The sequence below is a fragment of the Rhinoderma darwinii genome, assembly GCF_050947455.1.
Source record: "Rhinoderma darwinii isolate aRhiDar2 chromosome 1 unlocalized genomic scaffold, aRhiDar2.hap1 SUPER_1_unloc_27, whole genome shotgun sequence".
Lineage (NCBI taxonomy): Eukaryota > Metazoa > Chordata > Amphibia > Anura > Rhinodermatidae > Rhinoderma > Rhinoderma darwinii.
Genome location: NW_027461664.1, coordinates 1 through 14,550, shown reverse-complemented (window position 1 = coordinate 14,550; position 14,550 = coordinate 1). Strand labels below are relative to the sequence as shown.

The 14,550-nt window shown below is 51.6% G+C and overlaps 1 protein-coding gene across 1 annotated transcript in view; it reads right to left on the bottom strand.

Moving 5' to 3' along the window:
- The window catches only part of LOC142671136 (oocyte zinc finger protein XlCOF8.4-like), a 143,101-nt gene extending 128,565 nt beyond the window's left edge, over window positions 1-14,536 (bottom strand). The window contains exon 1 of the mRNA XM_075847151.1: window positions 12,730-14,536. The gene's annotated coding sequence lies outside the window, so the exon portion shown is untranslated. The remainder of the gene's footprint in view (window positions 1-12,729) is intronic.
- Between the last annotated feature and the right edge of the window lie 14 nt (window positions 14,537-14,550).

Below are 14,550 nucleotides of genomic sequence, written 5' to 3'. Positions count from 1 at the left end.
GTAAAGCGTGACCTGTCCTCCATCGTCTACATTACTTGGTGCTTTTCCTTTTAAACCTGTTCCCCCACTTCTTCATTATTCTGTGCTCCTTCTAGACCTGTCCTCTGCTTCTACATTACTCTGTGCTCCTCTTTCTAGACCTGTCCTCTGCTTCTACATTACTCTGTGCTCCTCCTTCTAGACCTGTCCTCTGCTTCTACATTACTCTGTGCTCCTCCTTCTAGACCTGTCCTCTGCTTCTACATTACTCTGTGCTCCTCCTTCTAGACCTGTCCTCTGCTTCTACATTACTCTGTGCTCCTCCTTCTAGACCTGTCCTCTGCTTCTACATTGCTCTGTGCTCCTCCTTCTAGACCTGTCCTCTGCTTCTACATTACTCTGTGCTCCTTCTTCTAGACCTGTCCTCTGCTTCTACATTACTCTGTGCTCCTCCTTCTTCTAGACCTGTCCTCTGCTTCTACATTACTCTGTGCTCCTCCTTCTAGACCTGTCCTCTGCTTCTACATTACTCTGTGCTCCTCCTTCTAGACCTGTCCTCTGCTTCTACATTACTCTGTGCTCCTCCTTCTAGACCTGTCCTCTGCTTCTACATTACTGTGTGCTCCTCCTTCTAGACCTGTCCTCTGCTTCTACATTACTCTGTGCTCCTCCTTCTTCTAGACCTGTCCTCTGCTTCTACATTACTCTGTGCTCCTCCTTTTAGACCTGTCCTCTGCTTCTACATTACTCTGTGCTCCTCCTTCTAGACCTGTCCTCTGCTTCTACATTACTCTGTGCTCCTCCTTCTAGACCTGTCCTCTGCTTCTACATTACTCTGTGCCTCTCCTTCTAGACCTGTCCTCTGCTTCTACATTACTCTGTGCTCCTCCTTCTAGACCTGTCCTCTGCTTCTACATTACTCTGTGCCTCTCCTTCTAGACCTGTCCTCTGCTTCTACATTACTCTGTGCTCCTCCTTCTAGACCGGTCCTCTGCTTCTACATTACTCTGTGCCTCTCCTTCTAGACCTGTCCTCTGCTTCTACATTACTCTGTGCTCCTCCTTCTAGACCTGTCCTCTGCTTCTACATTACTCTGTGCTCCTCCTTCTTCTAGACCTGTCCTCTGCTTCTACATTACTCTGTGCTCCTCCTTCTTCTAGACCTGTCCTCTGCTTCTACATTACTCTGTGCTCCTCCTTCTAGACCTGTCCACCACCTTCGGCACAGTCGATCACACCCTCCTGATACAAATTCTCTAGTCCCTTGACATCACAGACTTGGCCCTCTCCTGGATCTCCTCATACCTTACCAACTAAAGATTTACTATCGCTCCCTTATGGGTCTCAGTGTTCTGGATCCCTTACTCTTCTCCATCTAAATCTTTGGTCAAATTTACCTCTGGTCTTGATGTTACCTCCCTGCTATCTAGAGTGTCTAACAGTTATCTCCTCTTTCACCTCCCACTTCCTTAAGATTAACATGGAGAAAACGGAATCATCTTTTCCCCATTTCACTCAACCCCCTTACCAGAACTATCAAATCACAGTTAATGGCTCCACACATTTCCCGGTCTCACAGGTCCGCTGCATTGGGATAACCCTTAATTTCAAATAGCACAGCCTAAGCGCTTACCACTTCTTGCTGTCTCCACCTCAAAAACCTCTTGAAGTCAGTCTTTCCTCGAACAGACAAACATGCTAGTATATATGTCCTCATCATCTACTGTCTAGACTACTCCAACACCCTTCTCTGTGGCTTCCCATCTAACACTATTGCACCCCTCCTACCCATTCTCAACTCTGCTGCAAGGGTAAATCTACCACTCCCCTCATTCCACCTCTGCGGTCACTGGCCACCCATTACCTACTAAATTAAGTTATACATATTAAAAATGACATGCAAGGCTGTCAACAAACCATCCCCTCCATACATCTCTGCCCTAATCTCCTGATACCTCCCCACACATAATCTCCGGTCCTCACAAGACCTTCTTTGTTCTCATTTTATCTGTTCCTCACATCATCATCTAGATTTCTCCCGTGCTTCCCCTAGTAGTCTACGAGGGCAGGGTCTCTCTCCCTCTGGACCAGTCTGTCATTCATTAATGTTTGTCTCTTCTTATGTACTTAACCCCTTGGACACGCAGCCAATTCAAATTTTTCCTCCCTCCTTCCAAAAGCCAGAACTTTTTTGTTTTTCCGTTGGCATAGCCGTATGAGAACATGTCTTGTGCTGGACGTGAAGTAATTTTAAAAGGGGTTTTCCACGATCAGACAACGGATGACCTCCACTGGATAGGTCATCAGTATATGATGGTGGGGGTCCGACACCCGGACCCCGAACAGATCAGCTGCTCCGGCTGCCGGATGTTTTGAACGGTATGCAGTAGTTGGAGCCGGAAGCAAATGGCTCCGACCACTGCACAGCGGCCGTTCTGCAGAACTAAATGCTCTGCTCCTATTCACTTTAACACAGCAGCACGACCGCTCTATTCCGTGACCGGAGCATCTGCTTTCAGCATGGACTTCTGGTGCCCGGAGGCAGCTGGAGCAGATGATCGGTGCGGAGTCCGGGTGTCGGACCCCCACAGATCATATACTGATGACCTATCTGGTGAAGGTCATCAGTTGTCCGATCGTGGAAAACCCCTTTATTGTCCCCTATAATGTGCTGGGAAAGAGGAAACAATTGTGGGCTGGAATAGAGGAAAACGCAGTGAATCCTATTGATTTTTAGGTTTAGTTTTTGCGGCGTTCACCATGCGGTGAAAATGACTTGTTACCTTTATTCTCCGGGTCAATACGATTACGACGACACCAAATTTTGAGATTTATCTTCGACAAGTAAAGAAAAATTTGTTCAAAAAAGAAAACCGTTTTGCGTCGCTATTTTGTGAGACAGAACGTTTTATATTTCCGGTGATTGCGCGGTGAGAGGAGTTTTATATTTCTGATGATTGCGCGGTGTGAGGAGTTTTATATTTCCGGTGATTGCACGGTGTGAGGGGTTTTATATTTCCGGTGATTGCGCGGTGTTAGGGGTTTTATATTTCCGGTGATTGTGCAGTGTGAGGAGGTTTATATTTCCTGTGATTGCGGGGTGTGAGGGGTTTATATTTCCGGTGATTGCGCGGTGTGACGGGTTTATATTTCCGGTGATTGCGCGGTGTGAGGGGTTTTATATTTCCGGTGATTGCGCGGTGAGGGGTTTATATTTCCGGTGATTGCGCGGTGAGAGGAGTTTTATATTTCCGGTGATTGCGCGGTGTGAGGTGTTTTATATTTCCGGTGATTGCGCGGTGTGAGGGGTTTATATTTCCGGTGATTCCGCGGTGTGTGGGGGGTTTATATTTCCGGTGATTCCGCGGTGTGTGGGGGGTTTATATTTCCGGTGATTGTGCGGTGTGGGGGGGTTTATATTTCCGGTGATTGCGCGGTGTGAGGAGTTTTATATTTCCGGTGATTGCGCGGTGTGAGGGGTTTATGTTTCCGGTGATTCCGCGGTGTGTGGGGGGTTTATATTTCCGGTGATTGCGCTGTGTGTGGGGGGGTTTTATATTTCCAGTGATTGCGCGGTGTGCGGGGGGTTTTATATTTTCGGTGATTGCGCGGTGTGAGGGGTTTATATTTCCGGTGATTGCGCGGTGTGGGGGGGGGTTTATATTTCCGGTGATTGCGCGGTGTGAGGGCTTTTATATTTCCGATGATTGTGCGATTTGGGGGGGGGTTTATATTTCCGGTGATTGCGCGGTGTGAGGGGTTTTATATTTCCGGTGATTGCGCGGCGTGAGGGGTTTATATTTCCGGTGATTGCGCGGTGTGAGGGGTTTATATTTCCTGTGATTGCGCGGTGTGAGGGGGTTTTATATTTCCGGTGATTGCGCGGTGTGAGGGGGTTTTATATTTCCTGTGAGTGCGCGGTGTGAGGGGTTTTATATTTCCGGAGATTGCGCGGTGTGGGGGGATTATATTTCCGGTGATTGCGCGGTGTGAGGGCTTTTATATTTCCGGTGATTGCGCGATGTGGGGGGGGGGGTTTATATTTCCGGTGATTGCGCGGTGTGAAGGGTTTATATTTCCGGTGATTGCACGGTGTCGGGGGGGGTTTATATTTCCGGTGATTGCGTGGTGTGAGGGGTTTATATCTCCGGTGATTGCGCGGTGTGAGGGGTTTATATTTCCGGTGATTGCGCGGTGTGAGGGGTTTTATATTTCCGGTGATTGTGCGGTGTGAGGGGGTTTATATTTCCGGTGATTGCGCGGTGTGAGGGGTTTATATTTCCTGTGATTGCACGGTGTGAGGGGTTTTATATTTCCGGTGATTGCGCAGTGTGAGGGGTTTTATATTTCCGGTGATTGCGCGGTGTGAGGGGTTTTATATTTCCGGTGATTGCGCGGTGTGAGGGGTTTTATATTTCCGGTGATTGCGCGGTGTGGTGTGAGGGGTTTTATATTTCCGGTGATTGTGCGGTGTGAGGGGTTTTATATTTCTGGTGATTGCGCGGTGTGAGGGGTTTATATTTCCGGTGATTGCGCGGTGTGAAGGGGTTTTATATTTCCGGTGATTGCGTGGTGTGAGGGGTTTTATATTTCCGGTGATTGCGTGGTGTGAGAGGTTTATATTTCCGGTGATTGCGCGGTGTGAGGGGTTTATATTTCCGGTGATTGCGCGGTGTGGGGGAGGGTTTTATATTTCCGGTGATTGCGCGGTGTGAGGGGTTTTATATTTCGGGTGATTGCGCGGTGTGAGGGGTTTTATATTTCCGGTGATTGCGCGGTGTGAGGGGTTTATATTTCCGGTGATTGCGCGGTGTGGGGGGGTTTTATATTTCCGGTGATTGTGCGGTGTGACGGGTTTTATATTTCCGGTGATTGCGCGGTGTGGGGGGTTTTATATTTCGGGTTATTGCGCGGTGTGAGGGGTTTATATTTCCGGTGATTGCGCGGTGTGAGGGGTTTTATATTTCCGGCGATTGCGCGGTGTGAGGGGTTTTATATTTCCGGCGATTGCGCGGTGTGTGTGGTTTTATATTTCCGGTGATTGCGTGGTGTGGGGGGGTTTATATTTCCGGTGATTGCGCGGTGTGAGGGGGGGTTTATATTTCCGGTGATTGCGCGGTGTGAGGGCTTTATATTTCCGGTGACTGCGCGGTGTAAGGGGGGGTTTATATTTCCTGTGATTGCGCGGTGTGAGGGGTTTATATTTCCGGCGATTGCGCGGTGTGAGGGGGGGTTTATATTTCCGGTGATTGCGCTGTGTGGGGGGTTTTATATCTCCGGTGATTGCACGGTGTGAGGGGTTTTATATTTCCGGTGATTGCGCGGTGTGGGGAGGGGTTTTATATTTCCGGTGATTGCGCGGTGTGAGGGGGTTTTATATTTCCGGTGATTGCGCGGTGTGAGGGCTTTTATATTTCCGGTGATTGCGCGATGTGGGGGGGGGGTTATATTTCCGGTGATTGCGCGGTGTGAAGGGTTTATATTTCCGGTGATTGCGCGGTGTGAGGGGTTTTATATTTCCGGTGATTGCGCGGTGTGAGGGGTTTTATATTTCCGGTGATTGCGCGGTGTGTGGGGTTTTATATTTCCGGTGATTGCGCGGTGTGAGGGGGTTTTATATTTCCGGTGATTGCGCGGTGTGAGGGGTTTATATTCCCGGTGATTGCGCGGTGTGAGGGGTTTATATTTCCGGTGATTGCGCGGTGTGAGGGGTTTATATTTCCGGTGATTGCGCGGTGTGAGGGGTTTTATATTTCCGGTGATTGCGCGGTGTGGGGGGGTTTTATATTTCCGGTGATTGCGCAGTGTGAGGGGTTTTATATTTCCGGTGATTGCGCGGTGTGAGGGGTTTTATATTTCCGGTGATTGCGCGGTGTGAGGGGGTTTTATATTTCCGGTGTTTGCACAGTGTGGGGGGGTTTTGCTCCCTGTAGATATTACCACACACACACACACACACACACACACACACACACTGCTCCCTGTAGATATTACCACACACATTGCCCCCTGTAGATATTACCACACACACTGCTCCCTGTAGATATTACCACACACTGCTCCCTGTAGATATTACCACACACTGCTCCCTGTAGATATTACCACACACTGCTCCCTGTAGATATTACCACACACACTGCTCCCTGTAGATATTACCACACACACTGCTCCCTGTAAATATTACCACACACACACTGCACCCTGTAGATATTACCACACACACACTGCTCCCTGTAGATATTACCACACACACTGCTCCCTGTACATATTCCAATACACTGCTCCCTGTAGATATTACCACACACACTGCTCCCTGTAGATATTACCACACACACTGCTCGCTGCACATATTACCACACACTGCTCCCTGTAGATATTACCACACACACTGCTCCCTGTAGATATTACCACACACACTGCTCCCTGTAGATATTACCACACACACACTGCCCCCTGTAGATATTACCACACACACACTGCCCCCTGTAGATATTACCACACACTGCTCCCTGTAGATATTACCACACACTGCTCCCTGTAGATATTACCACACACACTGCTCACTGTAGATATTACCACACACACTGCTCCCTGTAGATATTACCACACACACTGCTCCCTGTAGATATTACCACACACTGCTCCCTGTAGATATTACCACACACTGCTCCCTGTAGATAATACCACACTGCTCCCTGTAGATATTACCACACACACTGCTCCCTGTAGATATTGCCACACACACTGCTCCCTGTAGGGAATGCCACACATTGCTCCCTGTAGGGAATGCCACACACAGCCCCCCTGTAGATAGGGCCACACACAGCCCCCCTGTAGATAGGGCCACACACAGCCCCCCTGTAGATAGGGCCACACACAGCCCCCCTGTAGATAGGGCCACACACAGCCCCCCTGTAGATAGGGCCACACACAGCCCCCCTGTAGATAGGGCCACACACAGCCCCCCTGTAGATAGGGCCACACACAGCCCCCCTGTAGATAGGGCCACACACAGCCCCCCTGTAGATAGGGCCACACACAGCCCCCCTGTAGATAGGGCCACACACAGCCCCCCTGTAGATAGGGCCACACACAGCCCCCCTGTAGATAGGGCCACACACAGCCCCCCTGTAGATAGGGCCACACACAGCCCCCCTGTAGATAGGGCCACACACAGCCCCCCTGTAGATAGGGCCACACACAGCCCCCCTGTAGATAGGGCCACACACAGCCCCCCTGTAGATAGGGCCACACACAGCCCCCCTGTAGATAGGGCCACACACAGCCCCCCTGTAGATAGGGCCACACACAGCCCCCCTGTAGATAGGGCCACACACAGCCCCCCTGTAGATAGGGCCACACACAGCCCCCCTGTAGATAGGGCCACACACAGCCCCCCTGTAGATAGGGCCACACACAGCCCCCCTGTAGATAGGGCCACACACAGCCCCCCTGTAGATAGGGCCACACACAGCCCCCCTGTAGATAGGGCCACACACAGCCCCCCTGTAGATAGGGCCACACACAGCCCCCCTGTAGATAGGGCCACACACAGCCCCCCTGTAGATAGGGCCACACACAGCCCCCCTGTAGATAGGGCCACACACAGCCCCCCTGTAGATAGGGCCACACACAGCCCCCCTGTAGATAGGGCCACACACAGCCCCCCTGTAGATAGGGCCACACACAGCCCCCCTGTAGATAGGGCCACACACAGCCCCCCTGTAGATAGGGCCACACACAGCCCCCCTGTAGATAGGGCCACACACAGCCCCCCTGTAGATAGGGCCACACACAGCCCCCCTGTAGATAGGGCCACACACAGCCCCCCTGTAGATAGGGCCACACACAGCCCCCCTGTAGATAGGGCCACACACAGCCCCCCTGTAGATAGGGCCACACACAGCCCCCCTGTAGATAGGGCCACACACAGCCCCCCTGTAGATAGGGCCACACACAGCCCCCCTGTAGATAGGGCCACACACAGCCCCCCTGTAGATAGGGCCACACACAGCCCCCCTGTAGATAGGGCCACACACAGCCCCCCTGTAGATAGGGCCACACACAGCCCCCCTGTAGATAGGGCCACACACAGCCCCCCTGTAGATAGGGCCACACACAGCCCCCCTGTAGATAGGGCCACACACAGCCCCCCTGTAGATAGGGCCACACACAGCCCCCCTGTAGATAGGGCCACACACAGCCCCCCTGTAGATAGGGCCACACACAGCCCCCCTGTAGATAGGGCCACACACAGCCCCCCTGTAGATAGGGCCACACACAGCCCCCCTGTAGATAGGGCCACACACAGCCCCCCTGTAGATAGGGCCACACACAGCCCCCCTGTAGATAGGGCCACACACAGCCCCCCTGTAGATAGGGCCACACACAGCCCCCCTGTAGATAGGGCCACACACAGCCCCCCTGTAGATAGGGCCACACACAGCCCCCCTGTAGATAGGGCCACACACAGCCCCCCTGTAGATAGGGCCACACACAGCCCCCCTGTAGATAGGGCCACACACAGCCCCCCTGTAGATAGGGCCACACACAGCCCCCCTGTAGATAGGGCCACACACAGCCCCCCTGTAGATAGGGCCACACACAGCCCCCCTGTAGATAGGGCCACACACAGCCCCCCTGTAGATAGGGCCACACACAGCCCCCCTGTAGATAGGGCCACACACAGCCCCCCTGTAGATAGGGCCACACACAGCCCCCCTGTAGATAGGGCCACACACAGCCCCCCTGTAGATAGGGCCACACACAGCCCCCCTGTAGATAGGGCCACACACAGCCCCCCTGTAGATAGGGCCACACACAGCCCCCCTGTAGATAGGGCCACACACAGCCCCCCTGTAGATAGGGCCACACACAGCCCCCCTGTAGATAGGGCCACACACAGCCCCCCTGTAGATAGGGCCACACACAGCCCCCCTGTAGATAGGGCCACACACAGCCCCCCTGTAGATAGGGCCACACACAGCCCCCCTGTAGATAGGGCCACACACAGCCCCCCTGTAGATAGGGCCACACACAGCCCCCCTGTAGATAGGGCCACACACAGCCCCCCTGTAGATAGCGCCACACACAGCCACCCTGTAGATAGCGCCACACACAGCCCACCTGTACATAGCGCCACACACAGCCCCCTGTAGATAGCGAGACCAAAAGAGAAAATAAATGCTGAGAAACAAAGAAGTAATGAAAATACAAAAATATTTTATTAACATATAATAAGACATGTAAAAAGAATCCATAAACCCACAGTAAAAACACGGATCCTTGACTGGAGCATTAACCAAACCATGTATCTATATATGAACGGTTAGTGAGACACATGTGTATCCCTTGATGGAAAATAATATGACATGAGTGTGTGAGCGTCTTTGAGAGTATAGTCTATTAAAGTAAATAGGTCAGCTATGTGCATATGTGAATGCAAAGTACTGTAGACTAAATAGAATCACACCCTATAGTCAAAAAATAAGTTAGCAGTACTATGGTACAATAAACGTAACAACACACATGTCATTTATAAATGCAATGGGATCAAACATGCAGAGATTCCGTAATAAGGTAAGTAAAGTACACAAAATAGATGAGGTCTCACATACCCATAATGAATGAACAGAATGAATGCAGCCAAGGTCCACCCCAACGCGCGTTTCGGCGCTAATGCCACACACTGCTCCCTGTAGGGAATGCCACACACTGCTCCCTGTAGGGAATGCCACACATTGCTCCCTGTAGGGAATGCCACACACTGCCCCTTGTAGATAGTGCCACACAGCCCCCCTGTAGATAGCGCCACACACAGCCCCCTGTAGATAGCGCCACACTCAGTGCCCCTTGTAGATGGCGCTCAACACTGCCCCTGTAGATAGCGCCACACACAGCCCCCCTGTAGATAGCGCCAAAAACAACCCTACTGTAGATAGCGCCACACACAGCCCCCCTGTAGATAGGGCCACACACAGCCCCCCTGTAGATAGGGCCACACACAGCCCCCCTGTAGATAGGGCCACACACAGCCCCCCTGTAGATAGGGCCACACACAGCCCCCCTGTAGATAGGGCCACACACAGCCCCCCTGTAGATAGGGCCACACACAGCCCCCCTGTAGATAGGGCCACACACAGCCCCCCTGTAGATAGGGCCACATACAGCCCCCCTGTAGATAGGGCCACATACAGCCCCCCTGTAGATAGGGCCACATACAGCCCCCCTGTAGATAGGGCCACATACAGCCCCCCTGTAGATATGGCCACACACATCGCACTTGTAGATAGCGCCACACACAGCCCACCTGTAGATAGCGCCACACACAGCCCACCTGTAGATAGCGCCACACACAGCCCCCCTGTAGATAGCGCCACACACAGCCCCCTGTAGATCGCGCCACAAACAGTCCTACTGTGGATAGCGCCACAAACAGCCCCCCTGTAGATAGCACCACACCCCCCCCATGTAGAAAGCACCACACCCCCTTGTAGATTGCGCCACACACAGCCCTTCAGTAGATTGCGCCACACACAGCCCCCTTGTAGGGAGAGCCACACACATCACCTTGTGGATAATGCCACACACATCCCCTTGTAGATAACGCCACATACCCCCCTTGTAGATAGCGCCACAAACATCCCCTTGTAGAAAGCGCCACACACCCCTTGTACATAGTGCCACAAAGGGCCGGCCAGAACGGTGTGCCATTGCACTGGGTGCATCACTCTAGCAGGTGGAAGGGGGCGCTGCACTGGCTACCTTTCCCCTGCTTGTTTCAGAAGCGCCCGCGCCCGGTGACTCAGCATCCGCCTTTCCGCCCATAGCAGCCATAGCGGCGACACCGGGAATGAGGACGCCCATGCTGCCAGTCGGGATCGGCCCCCCATGGCCGGCGGCACCACTAGCAGCTGCTACAGCTGTAGCAACGCCACATTCAATAGTGTCTGCGTGATCAGTACACAGGTACTATTAAATACTATAGCAAAGCAGGAAGGTATCTCCCAGCTCTGCTATCTGCTAGCGCCACTGTGTGGCTGGGGATTCCGCTCCTGGATGAAGCGCTTGATGTAACTGTCCATATATGGACAGTGACATCAGGGGCAACTCCTGAAGCGTAATCCCGGTCCACAGCGTTGCCGATGCAGTGACCGGGGATTCCACTTCAGTAGAGGCCCTTGACGTCACTGTCCATAAATAGACAGAGTCATCAAGCGCTCCGTCCAGGAGCGGAATCTCCAGCCACAGGGGGATTCCGCTCTTTCAGGGAGCTACAGTAGCGCTATGTACAGGAAGGGGGGGGGGGGTTCTATCATCTACAATGGGGCTGTGTGGCACTATCTACAGGGGAATCTGTGAGTGGTGGGCTGATGGTCATTTAAGTGAGAGTGGCAGGCTGATGGTCTTCAAGTGGTTTTCACCTCTGACCTCCAATTAAAGTTAATAGGAGGCAGAAAATACCTGTGGCGTTCGTTTGGAGCTTTCTTTGCCTACGTCTTTTCCGTTAGCTTCAACGGCTTAAAAAAAAAGTCAAACAACGCTGTCAATTTAAAATCTGCGTTAAAATTCCTGAAGGAATTTTGGGGGGAGTATGGCACTGTCTACATTGGGAGGTGGGGGGCTGTATGGCACTGTCTACAAGGGGGAGGTGAGGGGCTGTATGGCACAATCTACAGGGGGCACTATCTACAAGGGGGGCTGTGTGTGTGCCAGCGAGGGGAGGGGGGCATTATAAAATTCCTGAAGGAATTTTGAGGAAGATATTTTCTGCCTTACAAAAAACGCTGTGTGAACATATTCTCAGTGTAGTGCTTGTTTTTAGCTGTTTTCTGTCTTTCTCGAAACAATTTTTGGTAGGGGTGCCCTGAGGAAATTTTATTTCTCCAGTGGTGCCTCGAGTCCGAAAAGGTTGGGAAACTCTGCACTAGGCTACAGGATCACGCCGGCCTACGCAAGGATCCCGTCGCGGAGCAGCTCAGTTCCTCTTGGGAACGGGGCCTAGAGGAGTACAATTTTTTTGTGTTTGGGGCACTGTCTATAAGGAGCAGGTGGGGGGTTGGGGGGAGTATGGCACTGTCTACATCGGGAGGTGGGGGGCTGTATGGCACGGTCTACAAGGGGGAGGTGAGGGGCTGTATGGCACTGTCTACATGGGGGAGGTGGGGGGCTATATGGCATGATCTACAAGGGGGAGTTGCGGCTCTGTATAGCACTGTCTACATGGGGGAGGTGGGGGGTTGTATGTCACGATCTACAAGGGGGAGGTGGGGGAATGAACAGCACTGTCTACAAGGGGGAGGTGGTGGGCTGTATGACACTGTCAACAAGGAGGGGTGGCGGATTATGGCACAGTCTACAGGGAGGCTGTATGGCACAATCTACAGGGGGCACTATCTACAAGGGGGGCTGTGTGTGTGCCAGCGAGGGGAGGGGGGCATTATACTGTGTGAAGGCCACTAAGCAGACATTATTCTATGTAAGGGCACTACAGGGGGAAATCTACTGTGTATGGCACTTAGGGGGCAAAACACTGTGTGGGCACAATTAGAGGACAAAATACTGTGTCCTTAAAGGGGTAATAATATATTATATTATTAAATATTATTATTATTTTTGGGGCGTGGCCAGCAAGCAGCATGGATAGTCGTATCTGAGCTGAGCTCCCGGGGACCGTAACTTCTCCTGCTGATTATCCTGTCATCCTGGCTGGTAAATCTTTTTACTGGGACCAGACAAACTCTGGGCATACCTCTCCCCCTCGCAGGCTACCCAGGGACATTCTTCGGTGACTTCGTCGGCCCTGCGGACGGAAACAGTGCACGACGGCCTGGTGTTCTGCTGCAGCCTGCACTCGACGCACTTCCACTTGATATTAACCCAGCCTAGGAGACAACGAAGGACTTGCATCCACTTGCATCGGAGGTACACTGTTTATGCCCGACATCTCTTGCTTCTCCCAGGTGTCTTTTGGTCCTCTCTGTCAGACTCCGTGGTCCTGGTTGCATGGGCTTCTGTTCCTCGTGGCGGCTGGTGGTTAATGGCGGCCTGTCTGTGTCTGCAAGGCACGCATGGTGAAACATTCTTTATCTGTCTCCCCTGACAGCCGGTGAAGGTACAGACCTCAGGCTCAGTTGGGGACGACAGTTTTTATTTCTCTCAGGGGAGACCCTGAGATTCCATTGTTACCAGTATCTGGGTGGTGAGTTGCGGCCTAACGGAGCCATTTTGCATATATGCCTGTTATACATCTATGTCACTGATTTGGCTCACCTGCTCACTATACATTCTGGGACTGCCTGCCTACCCGGTCCTTTGTCTATAGAGCTTACTTACCATATATAACTTCATACCAGTGTGCCATACTCTGTTAAAAGGAGACTGTATCTGCTGCCTTACTTTTCCTGCTACACTATTGGTGGGGTGAGACCTACCTATTTCAGCTATACTGTGCACCATGCGTAAATCTAAACCTCAGTCTGCAGTGGATAAGCTAAAAGATTTTGCTCGTACTGATCAGGACGAAGATAATTCCTCTCCACGTAAAACGAGATCTACTCACCTCAAAAATAAAGAGGACGATGCCCGACCGAGTGGCGGCATGGATTCCGACACGGAGACTAAACCTACGTTACGTCAGGTTTCATTGCAACTTCTATCGGCCATTGATGCTTGCAAAACTTCTTTAACAGGCCAGATTGATGAGATAAACCTTGATGTCAGTTTGCTCCGTCACAACATGCAGAACCTGAGAGGCTGTATGGGAGAGATGGAGGGGCGACTTTCTCAAGTAGAGGACAGGATTGGTCCTCTTGCTACTACCCTGGCTGCTACTACACGGAAGGCGGATGCTTGTCAATCCAAAACTGATGACCTTGAAAATAGACTGCGTCGCAATAATTTACGTATAATTGGCTTACCGGAAAAATCTGAGGGCAAAACTCCTGAACCGTTTATTGAACAATGGCTCAAGACTAACTTAGAGGCGCCAGCCTTTTCCACTTGCTTTGTGGTTGAGAGGGCACATCGTGTTCCGGCTAAGCCGCTGCCTCAAGGTGCAGCCCCTCGGCAATTCCTGGTTGGGATTCTAAATTACAGAGATCGAGACACGTCTTTGCGTCAGTCCAGGTTGAAAGCTCCATTCAAATTCAACAATTCCACTATTTCCATATTTCCTGACTTTTGTGCAGACCTCCAGAAGCAGCGCGCCACCTTTATGGAGCTCAAAAGAAAGTTTAAGGAGTGAAACATTCCATACTCAATGGCATACCCTGCTCGTCTCCGAATTGCCTATGATGACAAAGTGGTCTTCTTGCATAGCCCGGCGAGAGAGTGGCTCCAGATGCATCCTCCGGTGGCTTGAGTGACTCTTCAGCATTCACCTGTGGGCCCTTCGAGAATGCTCCGTTGATCAGCCTGACATTCTTCACATGATGAACGTTACTGGGTGATATGTTGTATATTTTATGATGTTATACCGTACCTTATGTCGCTATATCTACCATTGGCTATTCAGGTCAGTTGATCCAGAGGGGGATCTCTCTCCTTTCTATATATTGTTCTCATCTGATTC